General features: G+C 57.1%; 1 pseudogene; it reads left to right on the top strand.

Moving 5' to 3' along the window:
• Nucleotides 1–7,500, top strand: part of LOC124020807 — a 105,449-nt pseudogene that overhangs the window by 69,970 nt on the left and 27,979 nt on the right.

Below are 7,500 nucleotides of genomic sequence, written 5' to 3'. Positions count from 1 at the left end.
CTTGTAGTAACGTCGTTGTGGTAGACGGGATACTCTGTCTGTTCCTTCCTAACCTGTGTTTGCAGCTGCTGTTGCTAACTCAACGGCTCGGAGGTATCACTTCTGTAGTGAATAAGAGTTCAAAGTTCATACCATTCGCAACCAAAGTTCACGCTGATGTTCTGTAGTTCATATCTGAACCATTCTGACATCGGACCGTCGTCCTCACATCCTTAGAACAGGAGGTTATACTGTCTTCAAGGCTTTGAAGGGAGAGGAGGAGTGTTTGAAAAGTTTTCTAGCCCATGTCCCTTCACAGGGGCGGGGCCACTGATTGAGCAGAGCCCTAACCTTCTGAAAACCCAAATCTCACATTTTAGAAGCTAAAAATCACATTTCATCCCATCAGGAATAATTTCATATTCAAACATTTAAATTGAACAACAATTCCATGTGAATCTGATAACTCTGATGTGTAGACTTTCCACTGTAGAGTTTGTCATCTTATCATTGATGAGAATGTCTCAGATGACAACCGAACTGACATCATATTCATTAAGTACCACCGCATATGTTCAATTGGTCGGATTACCAGAATATATTTCATTTCCCCCACCTCCTGATGTTCCTATGTTAACCAAGGGGTTTGCAAATGTAACCTCAGTTGGGTAGAGAGAGGAAAAAGGGGAAGAGGTATTTATGACTGTCATAAACCTACCCCTCAGGCCAACGTCATGACAGCTGTTTCCTGAAGTCCACGATCATCTCCTTTGTTTTGTTGACGTTGAGTTAGAAGTTATTTTCCACACTCCCAGAGTGCCTACCTCCTCCCTGTAGCCTGTCTTGTCATTGTTGGTAATCAAGCCTACTACTGTTGTGTCGTCTGCAACCTTGATTATTGAGTTGGAGGCGTGCTTGGCCAAGCAGTCGTGGGTGAACAGGGAGTTGATAGGAATTTTATGAATAAATGACTAAACAATACCCCATTTTAAACAGAACTGTACAAACAGAACAATATGAATTCATAAGTGAGGGATTGTGGAGCCTGAAACAGGGGGGTAATTACACTAAATAAATAGCATTCCAGCCTGGTTGGAGAAGATTGGAAGTGTTTTTTGTTCAGTAAGCAGAAAGGGTCATTAACCTATGTTTGAACCGACTCAACTTAGCACTGGAATGATCAGATAAGACATTGTGTGTTTTCTTAGGTTTTCCATTAGCTGGGACTGTCTGCTGAAGGATGATGGATGAAAAACCTTCTGAAATTATCGCGAATTAACATTTGAACTGTTGGGAGACAGAATATTTTATGACCTATGACGTCATATTTTGTATATAAACTGTTGTTCGTGGTTACATGGCAGCGCGCTTCGAGAATAAATACTCGTCTGGAGTCCAGATGAGTTGGTCCATCCAGCTGAACCTGGACTCTGGAGTCCAGACGAGTTGGTGCTGCCAGCTGAACCTGGACTCTGGAGTCCAGACGAGTTGGTCCATCCAGCTGAACCTGGACTCTGGAGTCCAGACGAGTTGGTCCTGCCAGCCGAACCTGGACTCTGGAGTCTAAGTTGTCGGTCTGTTGGAAGTGTGTCTCAGTGGCAGTAGTCTCTATGTCGTAACATACAGTTCATTGATCCATGTCCTCGACACATGTCTCTGATCTTTTTGACCTTTATTTATCAAGTCAGTTAAGAACAAATTATTTTTTCAATGGCGGCCTAGAACAGTGGGTTAACTGCCTGTTCAGGGGCAGAACGACAGATTTGTAACTTGTCAGCTCGGGGATTTGAACTTGCAACCTTTCGGTTACTAGTCCAACACTCTAACCACTAGGCTACAATGCCACACGAACAAGAATCTTTTAGACTGACTGACTGGGGGGGGACGACGATTGTTAGACTGACTGACTACTCTGTGGAGGGCTGTTAGGCAGACTGACTAGGGTGGGGCCGGTAGACAGGCTGACTATTCTGTGAAGGGCTGTTAGACTGACTGGGGGCGGGGGGGGGCTGTTAGACTGACTGACTGACTGTGTTAGACTGACTGACTGGGGGGAGGGCTGTTAGACTGACTGGGGGGCTGTTAGACTGACTGACTGTGTTAGACTGACTGACTGGGGGAGGGCTGTTAGACTGACTGGGGGTGGGGGGTGGCTGTGAGGCTGACTGACTGTGTTAGACTGACTGACTGGGGGGAGGGCTGTTAGACTGACTGGGGGTGGGGGGGTGGCTGTGAGGCTGACTGACTGTGTTAGACTGACTGACTGGGGGGGTGGCTGTGATGTTGACTGACTGTTAGACTGACTGACTGGGGAGGGCTGTTAGACTGACTGGGGAGGGCTGTTAGACTGACTGGGGGGGTGGCTGTGATGCTGACCGACTGTGTTAGACTGACTGACTGGGGGGAGGGGGGGGGGCTGTTAGACTAACTGGGGGGGCTGTTAGGCTGACTGACTGTGTTAGACTGACTGACTGACTGAGGGGGAGGGCTGTTAGACTGACTGGGGGGCTGTTAGACTGACTGACTGGGGGGAGGGGGGCTGTTAGACTGACTGACTGTGTTAGACTGACTGACTGACTGACTGAGGGGGAGGGCTGTTAGACTGACTGGGGGGGCTGTTAGGCTGACTGACTGTGTTTGACTGACTGACTGACTGACTGGGGGTAGTTGGTTAGCATTATGTGGTTATCTTGTTACTGTAGCTGGTTAGCATAATCTGGTTATCTTGTTAATGAACCTATCTCCCTCCCTCCCCTCATTCCTCCCTCCCCTCATTCCTCCCTCCCCTCATTCCTCCCTCCCCTCATTCCTCCCTCCCTCCTTCCTTTTCCCTCCCTCTCTCTCCCTCCTTCCTTATCCCTCCCTCCCTCCCTCTCTCTCCCTCCTTCCTTATCTCTCTCTCTCTCGCTCCGCCTCCTTCCTTATCCCTCCCTCCCGTCATTCCTCCCTCCCTCCTCATCGTTCTCTCACTCTCCCTCCTCATCCCTCTCACTCTCCCTCCTCATCCCTCTCTCGCTCCCTCCTCATCCCTATCTCCTTCCTCATCCCTCTCTCGCTCGCTCTCTCTCCCTCGCTCCCTCCTCATCCCTCCCTCGCTCCCTCCTCATCCTTCTCTCGCTCTCCCTCCCTCCTTATCCCTCTCTCGCTCGCTCTCCCTCCCTCCTCATCCCTCTCTCGCTCGCTCTCCCTCCCTTCTCATCCCTCTCTCGCTCGCTCTCCCTCCCTTCTCATCCCTCTCTCGCTCTCCCTCCCTCCTCATCCCTCTCTCGCTCTCCCTCCCTCCTCATCCCTCTCTCGCTCTCCCTCCCTCCCTCTCTCGCTCTCCCTCCCTCCTCATCCCTCTCTCGCTCTCCCTCCCTCCCTCTCTCACTCTCCCTCCCTCCCACCTCATCCCTCTCTCGCTCAGTCTCCCTTCCTCCTCATCCCTCCCTTCTCATACCTCTGTCTCGCTCTCCCTCCCTCCTCATCCCTCTCGCGCTCTCCCTCCCTCCTCATCCCTCTCTCGCTCTCCCTCCCTCCTCATCCCTCTCTCGCTCTCCTCCTCTACTCCTCTCCCAGATCCGTAACCCTCCCTGTCTCCTCTCTCCCTCCGCAGGCCTCGTCCCTAGAGCACGACAAGCAGGGGGTGATCAGCAGGATTGTGGAGGACACCGTGCGGCTCGGAAAGCTTCAAGAGAAGGTCAAGGTAAGGTAGCCACCCTGACACATTAACTCTGAGCCCCCGACAACCATCCCTGAGCCCCTGACAACCATCCCTAAGCCCCCGACAACCATCCCTAAGCCCCCGACAACCATCACCTGAGCCCCCGACAACCATCCCCTGAAACCCTGACAACCATCCCTAAGCCCCGACAACCATCCCTAAGCCCCGACAACCAGCCCCTGACAACCATCCCCTGAGCCCCTGACAACCATCCCCTGACAAGCATCCCCTGAGCCCCTGACAACCATCCCCTGAGCCCCTGACAACCATCACCTGAGCCCCCGACAACCATCCCCTGAGCCCCCCGACAACCATCCCCTGAGCCCCCGACAACCATCCCCTGAGCCCCCGACAACCATCCCCTGAGCCCCCGACAACCATCCCCTGAGCCCCCCGACAACCATCCCCTGAGCCCCTGACAACCATCCCTGAACCCCCCGACAACCATCCCCTGAGCCCCCCGACAACCATCCCCTGAGCCCCTGACAACCATCCCCTGAGCCCCTGACAACCATCCCCTGAGCCCCTGACAACCATCCCTGAGCCCCCGACACACTAACTCTGAGCTCTCAACAACCATCCCCTGAGCCCCTGACAACCATCCCCTGACAACCATCCCTGAGCCCCCGACACACTAACTCTGAGCTCTCGACAACCATCCCCCGAGCCCCCCGACAACCATCCCCTGAGCCCCTGACAACCATTCCTGAACCCCCCGACAACCATCCCCTGAGCCCCTGACAACCATCCCCTGTCCCCACGACAACCATCCCCTGAGCCCCCGACAACCATCCCCTGTCCCCACGACAACCATCCCCTGAGCCCCTGACAACCATCCCTGAGCCCCCCGACAACCATCCCCTGAGCCCCCCGACAACCATCCCTGAGCCCCCCGACAACCATCCCTGAGCCCCCCGACAACCATCCCCTGAGCCCCTGACAACCATCCCTGAGCCCCCCGACAACCATCCCCTGAGCCCCCGACAACCATCCCTGAGCCCCCGACAACCATCCCCTGAGCCCCCGACAACCATCCCCTGAGCCCCTGACAACCATCCCTGAACCCCCCGACAACCATCCCCTGAGCCCCTGACAACCATCCCCTGAGCCCCTGACAACCATCCCCTGAGCCCCTGACAACCATCCCCTGAGCCCCTGACAACCATCCCTGAGCCCCGACACACTAACTCTGAGCTCTCAACAACCATCCCCTGAGCCCCTGACAACCATCCCCTGACAACCATCCCTGAGCCCCCGACACACTAACTCTGAGCTCTCGACAACCATCCCCTGAGCCCCTGACAACCATCCCCTGAGCCCCTGACAACCATCCCTGAGCCCCCGACAACCATCCCCGAGCCCCCGACAACCATCCCCGAGCCCCCGACAACCATCCCCTGAGCCCCTGACAACCATCCCCTGAGCCCCTGACAACCATCCCTGAGCCCCCGACAACCGAGAGTGTGTAGGTGGGGAGAGTGTGTAGGTGGGGAGAGTGTGTAGGTGGGGAGAGTGTGTAGGTGGGGAGAGTGTGTAGGTGGGGAGAGTGTGTAGGTGGGGAGAGTGTGTAGGTGGGGAGAGTGTGTAGGTGGGGAGAGTGTGTAGGTGGGGAGAGTGTGTAGGTGGGGAGAGTGTGTAGGTGGGGAGAGTGTGTAGGTGGGGAGAGTGTGTAGGTGGGGAGAGTGTGTAGGTGGGGAGAGTGTGTAGGTGGGGAGAGTGTGTAGGTGGGGAGAGTGTGTAGGTGGGGAGAGTGTGTAGGTGGGGAGAGTGCGTAGGTGGGGAGAGTGCGTAGGTGGGGAGAGTGCGTAGGTGGGGAGAGTGTGTAGGTGGGGAGAGTGTGTAGGTGGGGAGAGTGTGTAGGTGGGGAGAGTGTGTAGGTGGGGGGAGAGTGTGTAGGTGGGGAGAGTGTGTAGGTGGGGAGAGTGTGTAGGTGGGGAGAGTGTGTAGGTGGGGAGAGTGTGTAGGTGGGGAGAGTGTGTAGGTGGGGAGAGTGCGTAGGTGGGGAGAGTGCGTAGGTGGGGAGAGTGTGTAGGTGGGGAGAGTGTGTAGGTGGGGAGAGTGCGTAGGTGGGGAGAGTGCGTAGGTGGGGAGAGTGCGTAGGTGGGGAGAGTGCGTAGGTGGGGAGAGTGCGTAGGTGGGGAGAGTGCGTAGGTGGGGAGAGTGCGTAGGTGGGGAGAGTGCGTAGGTGGGGAGAGTGCGTAGGTGGGGGAGAGTGCGTAGGTGGGGAGAGTGCGTAGGTGGGGAGAGTGCGTAGGTGGGGAGAGTGCGTAGGTGGGGAGAGTGCGTAGGTGGGGAGAGTGCGTAGGTGGGGAGAGTGCGTAGGTGGGGAGAGTGCGTAGGTGGGGAGAGTGCGTAGGTGGGGAGAGTGTGTAGGTGGGGAGAGTGTGTAGGTGGGGAGAGTGTGTAGGTGGGGAGAGTGTGTAGGTGGGGAGAGTGTGTAGGTGGGGAGAGTGTGTAGGTGGGGAGAGTGTGTAGGTGGGGAGAGTGTGTAGGTGGGGAGAGTGTGTAGGTGGGGAGAGTGTGTAGGTGGGGAGAGTGTGTAGGTGGGGAGAGTGTGTAGGTGGGGAGAGTGTGTAGGTGGGGAGAGTGTGTAGGTGGGGAGAGTGTGTAGGTGGGGAGAGTGTGTAGGTGGGGAGAGTGTGTAGGTGGGGAGAGTGCGTAGGTGGGGAGAGTGTGTAGGTGGGGAGAGTGTGTAGGTGGGGAGAGTGTGTAGGTGGGGAGAGTGTGTAGGTGGGGAGAGTGTGTAGGTGGGGAGAGTGTGTGTAGGTGGGGAGAGTGTGTAGGTGGGGAGAGTGTGTAGGTGGGGAGAGTGTGTAGGTGGGGGAGAGTGTGTAGGTGGGGAGAGTGCGTAGGTGGGGAGAGTGCGTAGGTGGGGAGAGTGCGTAGGTGGGGAGAGTGCGTAGGTGGGGAGAGTGCGTAGGTGGGGAGAGTGCGTAGGTGGGGAGAGTGCGTAGGTGGGGAGAGTGCGTAGGTGGGGAGAGTGCGTAGGTGGGGAGAGTGCGTAGGTGGGGAGAGTGCGTAGGTGGGGAGAGTGCGTAGGTGGGGAGAGTGCGTAGGTGGGGAGAGTGCGTAGGTGTCTGTGTGGGTGTGGTATTATCCTGTCAGTTCTGTCAAGGGACCTCCAGGCCTCAGACAGTAGTCTGGGTTACCATCGACCTCCAGGCCTCAGACAGTAGTCTGGGTTACCATCGACCTCCAGGCCTAAGACAGTAGTCTGGGTTACCATCGACCTCCAGGCCTCAGACAGTAGTCTGGGTTACCATTGACCTCCAGGCCTCAGACAGTAGTCTGGGTTACCATCGACCTCCAGGCCTCAGACAGTAGTCTGGGTTACCATCGACCTCCAGGCCTAAGACAGTAGTCTGGGTTACCATCGACCTCCAGGCCTCAGACAGTAGTCTGGGTTACCATCGACCTCCAGGCCTCAGACAGTAGTCTGGGTTACCATCGACCTCCAGGCCTCAGACAGTAGTCTGGGTTACCATCGGCCTCCCCTGCCTTGCCTCGCCTCGCCCTGTCTCCCCTGCCTCGCCCTGTCTCCCCTGCCTCGCCCTGCCTCGCCCTGCCTCCCCTGCCTCGCCCTGTCTCCCCTGCCTCGCCCTGCCTCCCCTGCCTCGCCTCCCCTGCCTCGCCCTGCCTCCCCTGCCTCTCCTGCCTCCCCTGCCTCCCCTGCCTCGCCCTGCCTCCCCTGCCTCGCCCTGCCTCCCCTGCCTCGCCCTGCCTCCCCTGCCTCCCCTCACCCTGCCTCGCCCTGCCTCCCCTCACCCTGCCTCGCCTCGCCTCTCCTGCCTCCCCTCGCCCTGCCTCCCCTCACCCTG

This window comes from Oncorhynchus gorbuscha, unplaced genomic scaffold, assembly GCF_021184085.1.
Source record: "Oncorhynchus gorbuscha isolate QuinsamMale2020 ecotype Even-year unplaced genomic scaffold, OgorEven_v1.0 Un_scaffold_922, whole genome shotgun sequence".
In the NCBI taxonomy this organism is placed as follows: Eukaryota; Metazoa; Chordata; class Actinopteri; order Salmoniformes; family Salmonidae; genus Oncorhynchus; species Oncorhynchus gorbuscha.
This window is presented reverse-complemented; position numbering and strand designations above follow the sequence as displayed.